Source organism: Pseudopodoces humilis, chromosome 3 (genome assembly GCF_049639895.1).
Source record: "Pseudopodoces humilis isolate 2021_Gansu_Grassland_sample_001 chromosome 3, ASM4963989v1, whole genome shotgun sequence".
NCBI lineage: Eukaryota > Metazoa > Chordata > Aves > Passeriformes > Paridae > Pseudopodoces > Pseudopodoces humilis.
The window spans coordinates 15,659,120-15,668,575 of record NC_142202.1 but is presented as its reverse complement, the minus strand read 5'-3'; positions in this window follow the sequence as shown (position 1 = coordinate 15,668,575).

The following is a 9,456-nucleotide window of genomic DNA, read 5'->3' as shown; positions in this document are numbered from 1 at the left end:
ACGCAACTGGAAGTGTTTCATGTTTCCTGGATATAGTTGGTGAGTATGTTGAAGGTGCAGTTGGGGTACAGCAGATACCAGTCAGCCTCACTTCTCACATGCATTCTGCATGGTCAGGGATTTTGTCTAGATGGCAGTAGGACAGGGTCTCCTCTCAAGCCTAACAGGATTCCAAAAGATCTAAGACTTACAGGAATGACAAGCATAGCTGTGGAGGTTGTGGCTACGATGAAGAGCTGTGGCAGTTTCAGGCAAAAGGGGAAGAGCTGTCCTCTGGGAACAAGTAACCACAAGGCAAATCACCCCAAGATCATGGGCTCTTGTCCTTAGGCAACTAGGGATGACCGCCATGGAGACACCAAGCTGGCCCAAGTTTGAGAGAGGCAGAAATACTCAATCTGTGTGTTTGTTTCTGGGTAATCAATTAAATGCTGTTGAGACATTGCAGAGTAATTCTCTGTCTGAGGTCACATCTTGGCTTTTACCAGTTTTACAGTGGGGTCAGCAGGACTTCTGCCTTACCTAAAAGCATATTGCAATCCTTTGCTGAGAGGTATTCTATTCATGCAAGTGGCTACTGCACTATTATAGCTGTCCAAGCTGTCTCAGCAGACTTTGATCACACCACAAGATGCTCTGTATGGACTGAATAATGTTACTTTGGTTTTGATTATTAAGCAGTACATGTAATTCTGGACCTCTAAAAGGCAAATTTTCATTGGAGTGGTACAATAAAAATGAGAACTTTTGAAGCTTTTGGAAGGAAAAGCCTGTTTGTTTCCAGGGGCAGGTGGTGCCTGAAAACTGTCCACTGAGCAGAGTGTGGGTGCAAAGTGTCCAACTAGTGCAGATCTTTGCATGGGGCAGTGATGGGGGTCAAGAGATTATCTGGGGACATGGAGTCAAAGCCACTGGTAAATGCAAGTGTCCACCAGTCCTCAATCACCCCCTCTCCAGTTCTACAACCCTACCAGGAGACTCAATTAAGAAAATGGAATTTCAAAATTTGCAAACCTAAAGTCTTACTTTATTTCCTCTGTGAGCTGTTCAGGTCAGTGTTTCATGGAGAGCTGTGAAGACTTTTCTCCTAAAGTTAGTCCTGCTGGACTCTGGTTCAATGCAAACCTGTGGTCCAATGTGGAAGAGGGTGAAAAGTTGGAGTGTGATACAAAGGTATGATGTTTACATCCAGATTCAGAAAACTGAAGGGCAAAAATCCCCTTTGTTATTATTTATAGTGCCACAGTGCCGAGGGGAGAAAGATGAGGTCCCCTTGGGCTGCTAGGTGACACAAGAGCAGGACTTGAGTTTACTTAGAAAAGAAGTACTTCCCAAGTTCCGAGGGAGAGTGATCTGTGTTCAGCCTGGGGCTCTGTTAAGAGATAAGATTTGATCTGACCTCAGCCTCCTGAGGTCCTTCTCCCTTTGCATACCATAGCATTGCTGCTCTGTAATCCTCCTACTGCTGGGAACTGGATTTTTACCACAAGCAATGCTTCTTTCTTGTTGGCATCCAGGAGCTCATGTTATGACCCCATCCCAAGGTTTGGGGCTTGGCAAGAAGACAGTGATCTCTGAGTAGTTCTTTTGCACCTCTTTCTCTGCACATACGCCCTCACATATTCCTGTGAACCTCATGTCACCTTCCTTAAAAACTGTTGCAATGCTGTGCTGAAAAAAGAAGACCAAAAAAAAATTTTTTTTCCTCCTCTGCTCAGGGAGCAGCTCCTTGCAGAATGAAATGCTAAAGAGTGCCTTTGCCTTTCCTTCCTTCTGTGTCTTACACTGAATTAGACCTGAAAAGCAGTATCACCAAGCTTGAAGTTCAATTTATCAGTGCAGTCAGGATTGATTTGTTACACTACCTATTCTGGGGAAATGAATGTCTCCATCGCGCTCCCTTCCAGTGCAGGCAGACCTTTGTTTTGCTCACATCAGCCATGTAATGTAGGAAGCTGACATTCCACAGATAAAGGAAAAAACCTACAAAATCCTGACTAATTCTACCAAGCCTGGCAGTGCCAGAGTGATGCCACTTGCAAAGGACACGCTTGGCATTGTGGTGGCTGCAGATACCAGGCAGAAGAGCTCTCTACCTGGGCTTGCCTGCTACTTTTTTGTTATTGAATAAATGTTTAATCCTGTAAGTGTCCTAGAAAATCATTCTGGGTGAATTACATGTCCCCATTATCACTATTAACGTTATAGCTGGACCATTGTGTTCATCCTTGAACTCAAATTTACAGTAAGAGTCAGGTAGAAAACAAACTTGGTTTTTGTACAAATTTTCAGCTGTTGTATGAGACAAGAAAAATGGACTTTGCTACTGCCATTGAGGAGGAAAATTTTCACTCATAATCTAGCACAGGGGATCTCCATTAAGAGAGCAGCAATTATAAATCCAGTTTTCTCTTGCAGCACATTTTGATGGAATATTTGCAGTGAACCACATACAAATGTGGGATTTGCATTTTCAGATTCAAAAGATCCAAAATGTGATTGCTATGAAGTGTTAAAATTTTAAAAGACCCTTTTTCCCCCCCCCCCCAACTTGTCATGCGCACGTCAAATGTGGAGGGAAGGGTTAAGAGCTAAGCACCCTGCAGAACCTTGCAGAGTTCTTCATGCTCCTGGAACTATGGCTACAAGAAGGATGTCTATAGCATCTATAGCTGATGCTCATTAAATGTGGTGAAATGAAGGAAGTAGCTGCTCTAAAGTAGCTTTTTTTCTTCAGGTAAAAGCAGGATTTCTTTCCCATAAATATGCTGCAGCTAGACATAAATGACTTAGTGTTTGAAAGCAGCTCTGCACTGCTGAAGAGCTGGAACATAAGTGAGAAATTTAGTCTTAAGCTACTCTGAGTGGGTGCTTTCAGCCTGGCTGCTGGCAGCAGCAACACAGCTTTTTGCCTGGGCTGAGGCTGCTGAGGGCTCCTGCCTCCGCAGCTAAATGCTGAGTTTCCACGGGATGCAGAAGTGGGATTATGTCTGTGATTGTCCTGTTACCACAGCCTCTCCCTTTCCACAGCCCTCTTCAAAATGAAAGAGTTAGTTTGGAATACTGCTGCAGAGAAACTGAGGTCATGCTTGCTCTGTAAGTCTTTGGGTACAGCCCCCTATTAATGGAGTAGGTGTTTTTTGTGCTCCTTTGGAACACCCACGCTTGTTGACCCTTCTCTGCAACTTGGGTGTTTATTGGAATTTGCTGTGTTTCCTTTCAAAAGGAAAAAGAAAACAATCTCATCATCACCCACTCTTCCTAGCTGCTCCTTTTTCTCATATCTCAGCAGAGTCATAACCCTAGTCTTAAAAACTGTCTCCTTCTCTTAGGGCATAGGTACGCATGTAGCAAAAGACTAACATATAGGGCTGAGGTGTTCCCCCTGATCCTCTGGCCAACATTAATTCCAGCTGTTCATTAGCTCCAGCTCTGCAAACTGATGTCTGAAGTCCTGCAGGAACTGGCTCATGTTGGACCACTGCCCCAGCACTGGGGTGTGACTGCACCAGGAGAGGTGGCACAGACCATTGGAGGTCTTATTTTAACTTGGAGTCACGCTTGTCTCAGAGCCCTTTTCTGAAACCCAGGTAGTGTCCACACTGAATGCATCCCTTGTGCACAACTTTCAGTGAAGCTGGGGAAATGCCAGCCTTATGTTAAGATGCTCGTCCTCAGGGACTCTGACTCCTGGCCTCCCAACACTCACCAGGCAAATACAGACAAGAGAAATAACCCTGAGCATCTCCAAAGTAGTTTGATCTGAAGGGCTCATTATTTTTGAACAGCTGAGTTGAACATTACTGAGAACTCAATTTCCATTTCAGTTTGCTTTTTCACTTGTGCAGGGCAGAGTGTGGGAGCAAGGTTTGGGCACTTCACAGCCTCCTCTGTATGGATCAATATTTTCCAATGTGCACAAGTTTCCAAGAGTTTAATCCGCTGAGTTTTGCAGAACTTTAATTGTATCAAATGCAAAAAAGAAAGGGATACTCTATCAAACCAACACATAGCTAAGCACATAAAGAATTTAGGGGATTAATTAACAGAAAATAATTCATATGCTGCAATAATAAACTGCTGAGTCCAGTAGAAGGAACTCACATTTATTCTTCATTTTTAATTTTTATTTTTATGGTTTACAAGTACTTGGAAGTACAAAATGGCAAGAGAAGTTTGGTGGAAAGGCTGTGTGGAGGTGCCATTCCTCAACACTATTTTTTAAATTATGAAAAACGTTGCAATAAATCTGTAGAACATCAAAGAACTTCTATCAGTTCTGACCACCTGATGGATCTGAAGCAAGCTGAGAACTTTGCTGATTTAAGATGCCAGAACCTGAGCTAGACACAGCTGTCACTAGAGAGCTTACTGTGACAGGAAATAAGCCCTTCCTGCTGCAAGGCAGAAATTCTTCCTTTCTCAAATTATTTAAAACAACCAGAGGCAACAGATCCTCTGGTGGCCCATGCTGCTACATATGCCTGAAAGGACCAACTGAGAATGTTTCTTCTCAATGACCTGGCATATAGAATCATAGAATAATTTGTGTTGGAAAGAACTTTTAAAGGTCATCTAGCCCAACCCTTCTGCAGTAAGCAGGGATATCTTCAACTAGACCAGATTACTCAGAGCCTCATCCAACCTGGCTTTGAATGTTTCCAGGGACAGGTCATCTGTCGCCTCTCTGGGCAATGTGTCTCAGTAATTCACCATCTTAATTGGAAAAAATGCCTTCCTTATATCTAGTCTAAATCTTACCCTAATTCAGTTTAAAGCTATTCCCCCTTGTCTTATCACTACCTGCCCATGTAAAAAATCCCTCCCCAGCTTTCTTGTGTGCCCCCTTAAGGTACTGGAAGGTGCTCTAAGGTCTTAATGAAGCCTTTTCTCCTCCATGCTGAACAACCCCAGCTCTCTAAGCCTGTCTTTGTAGAAGAGGTTCTCCAGCTCTCTGAGCATCTTCATGGCTTCCTCTGGACTTGCTCTGACAGGTCCATATCCTCCTTATGTTGTGAATCCCAGAGCTGATTCAGTACTCCAGGTGAAGTCTCATGAGAGCAGAGTCTCCCGAGTAGAGGGAGAGAATCCCCTCTCTGGACTTGCTGGCTTTGCTTCCTTTGTTGCAGCCCAGGATGTGGTTGGAAATATATGAAGAGCTGGCTTTAGTTAAGAAAGCCCAGAGAGAAGGTCTCCTGATTGTTGGTAAAGCTGCTTTCCTAAGAGGCTGTGCTGGGTGCTTGTGCCCTTCCCAGGCTGGGTCCTGCAGCTGAGCTGGCTGTTTTGCAGGGCTGAATGGCAGGGTGAAGGTCCTGCAGCATCAGCTGAGGCTATCTTTCTGCTCTTTAAGTCAGTGTTTTTCCTTTGGTGAATAACCCTGGCCTGGGGATTGCTGCGGTGAGGAATGAGGCTGTTCTGATGTTAAAAGCAGATGGTTGCTGTGGGATCAACCCCTTCTGCATTGCTTGGGTAGCAGGGTGAAAGTACTCCATGGGTGAGCAGGCCATGGGGTGGCACAGCTATGGGGTGGGAGGTGGGCACACAGCCTCTCCATCAGTAGCCCTGTTCTTGGGGGCTGCCAAGGATATGCTCACCTGCCCTATTGCCCCCAAACTGAGGCTACTACTACTCGTGGTTGCTTCTGGATTGTGCAGGGACAACTAGCCTGGGACCTGAGCCCCTCCTTGCATTCAGCACATGGAGGAGGGAAATTAAAGGAGTCATCCTTCCAAGTCAGGCTTTTTGTACAGCTCTTCAAACCTAGAAACTACTCCTTTTTCTCCTGACACTAGGCTTAGCTTGCTGAAACAAAGATTAAAAGCCTGGATTCCACTAAAGATTCTTCAGTGGCAGCCCAAACAGGCTCCCTAGAGAAGATTAACTATCTCCTGCACTGAGGGGAGTTTGAGCTTTAGCAAAATGGACTGATGAGAAAAACATAGGTAGTACTGCAAAGATGAATTTGATAAAGGTGGGCAGAGCACAGTGGAGGCATGAAAGGCTGGTTAAGTGTTCACATTTATGTATAGCTGAGTTCTAGGTCTTTAGACAGGACTTAATCTTTTCTATAAACAAATAACACATTCATTTACATGAATAATCTACATTTCTTATGCAAATCATTTCCCTGCTGCTATTTCTACTGAGAATAATATTCAGTATAATTACCACATTTATTTAGTGACTCTATTTACACAGGATAGCTCTCTGTCCATGAACACACTTCACCAGAGAGGCCCAAAGAGCAACAGGGGAGGCCAAGCTGCCAGTCATGTGTGCCCTGTGCTTTCTATTTTTGTTCCCATGAAGCATTCTGGGACTGTTTGAAATGTCTGGGCAAGAGCAGAAGGATGCCAGCATCCTGCCTCCATCCCAGGGAGAGCACCTGCTGCTAATGGAAGGCAGCTCTCCCCTGCTCACCAGCCTGCTGTTTAAGCTCCAGCTAACTATAATGAGGCAAGGCACTTTGAATAATAACTTTCCTTTGGGTATAAGGCTATCTTAATTTTTTGTGTGTTTAAGTTGGTAATTGCCACAGAGTTTGAAAATCTTCCAGGTTTTACCACTCTTAATTATGTTCTCATGCATATGCATCCCCTGCTTGTGCACTCATTACTGCGAGGAGATCAGAACCCCGAACGTTGGAGCAGTTCCCTCCAATTATCTTCCATATGCAGAAATTCCTGTGAAATACCTCTCCTGCATGGGATGGCCCTAGCTATTTGGAGAACATCTTGCTGTCCAGAGCTCATTTTGCTCTGGTAAAATCAAGATGCATTTCATCCCTTGTGTGTCTTGCCCAGGCTGCTCCTACCTGGGATGTCTCCTTGCTTCTAGCACCAGCTGTTGAAATACTTGTTCAGAGGAAGTTATTAAGGTGTCCTAATGGAAAATATTTCAAGTTTCTAGGGCCCTGATTGCCTCTTTACCTGCTCTGTTTGCATCTATTGATCGTTCTGGTTCAACAAGACCCTCTGGGACTAACAAACTCTAACAGGTTTGAATGCATTCATGAGGTTCTATGCAGGGAAAGAAAAATAATGGTGTTGGGCTTCTGACTTGTTCTTGCTCAATAACAGCAAAACAAATGTGTGCAATTAAACATTACTTTGTTTTCTAAACAGCAGCCTAGAAATTTTGTTCTGCTAGTGGGGGAATCAAGCAGCTGCTTTGCTGTCCAACCAACAGTAATGATTTGGTGATGGGAAAGGAGATGTTAATCCACCTGAGAACATTCAGGGTAGAATACCATTCCCTTGTAGGCAGGCAGGATTTCTAGCACCGTGTGTGTTTTTGTGTAGAAGATCATAGTGTATCCTTTGAAAAGATCAACATGGAGCAAACACAGACATTGACATTACTTGCTCTTTTTGTACAGAGTAACTGCTTGTTAACTATTCTTCAGGGAGCTGTGGGGTTACTTGTTAGCCTCTTGAAACTTTTGTACTGAGGGAGGTTGCCTGATCAAATAGAAATCACTGTCTTTATGCTTAAAGCTTTGGATTGTATATGAAGAAATGTCTATTCCTAGACACTTCACCTAAATAATGGGATTAAAATCTTAAGAAGCAATGTGATGTGTGGCTCACTGTCTCCAGTGTTTGTATCCTTCAGGAAAAGGGAGAGATAAAGAGTCAGGAATTTTTTCTATGAGAAATTTTATAGGTGGAAGATGAGGGTAAAACTTTCCACCCAGCTGTGAAAACCCTCCTTCCCCAAAAGTGCCTGGTGCAATATTACATATTGCCAGCTGTGTTAATAGATGCCTAGATCCCAGTTGGCATTGGGCCACACTTACATATCCCAGAAATAGAGATTTAATTCTGAAGTCTGCTTAACACCTGCACACAAAAGGACAGAGGCATTAAAGGTGCTTTAAGGACAAAGCTTTATTTTAGCTAACGTGTTCTCTCACCCATCTCACCCATCACATGACTTGTTCTTTATTCTGTTAAGTGTCACCTGTCCAAACCACAATTATGGGCTTCAAAGTGTCTGAGAGACACAGTCCTACAGCTGGCTGAAAGAGACTGATTTAGCACATTCAAAGCAACAAAAGGGTTTGGTCTGAATTCTGGCAGGGTTCTCTGCTTTTAGAGATGGATGGGAGGGGTGTGTGCATGTATGTGAATGCACTCAGGAGCACAGCTCCTTGGGAGGCAGGTGAGCAGCTTTGCTTCCCCTTGAAGTCCCAGCAGCACTGGGGTCCCCCGGGAACATGTTTTACCAGAGCTGTGCTGAGAACTTCAGGGTGCCCAGAACCTCACAGGGTCAGCTGCTGTTGGTAAAGATTCACCTGCCCTGTGCTCTGTTTATTGATTGTTTGCTGCAGCTTGGCCCATAAAACTCTCTGCTGCCTTTGTTCTCAAATGCTCCTTTGTGGCCATTTGCAGTGCCTGCCACTGGTTGCTGGTGCAGCGACCTGGAGCTAGGCAGCTTACCCCACCAAAACTCTGAAAAAAACCCAGGCTGTGGGATCAACAGCCATCACTTATCCAGGGGCTTTTTCCAGAAAATGGGAGCATCAGGAGAGACTAACAAGCGCCAGAGACATCTGGGGACAGGCAGGATCCAGAAGACTTTATTGTAGCAATAAAGCCCAGAGGCAGGGCTGGTCAAGAGCAACCAGTGAACAGTATTGAAGGTGGTTTCAGTGGAAGAGCACTGTCCAAGGGAACTGTTCTTTGCTAAAATGTCCCTCAATCACACGCTTAAGTCAATGTGTCTCCCTTCAAATCTCTCGTTGCTTTTGCCTGTGTTCCCACACCTGCTTGGATTGGCATCACTGGGCACCTTGTAAATGCTGTGAGTAAAGGCTGCATCTAGTCCAGAAAAAATGTGCTCCAGAACATGGAGACAAGGACTGGGGAGCACGTGAATTAAACACAAGTACAAGTGGATGCCCATTTGATTGCAGTTACTGGAGATGGAAAATACCTTGAGGTAAGCAAGAATTCCCCCCAGCCTTCCTCCAGTTTTACTGCAGAGAAGTCTTTGCAGTTGTTCCAGTGGTGAGGGAGCTCAGTGCTGCCTCATCCATCAGTGCCACAGACACTAGCCTGGAGATGGGAGTCTGACTTGTAGGAACTGCAGGCAAATGTCTGGGTGTGTGCTCTTGCCCATCGACTCAGGAAGCAGCTTCTGTTGCTGCAGCTGACTTGATGAGAACTTCAATTAACAAATGCTATTAAAGTAGCTCTCCTCTTTATTTTATTTTTTTTAATGCATAGCATTTCCTGACAGCTTAAACATTTAATTAACTGGAGATGCCATTGTGGAAAGTTTGCTAGGGAAGAATGCTTGCAGTTTAATTAAAAGGAAAAAAAATCCTTTAGAGGTACTGGAAGAAAGATCTGCTTGCAACACTGATAGTGGCAAAAAGCCTGCAGGAACTCCTGTATTTCCCCTTCTGAGTGCAGCAATAGGTCAGGAGGCGCACAGTGATATCATCACCCA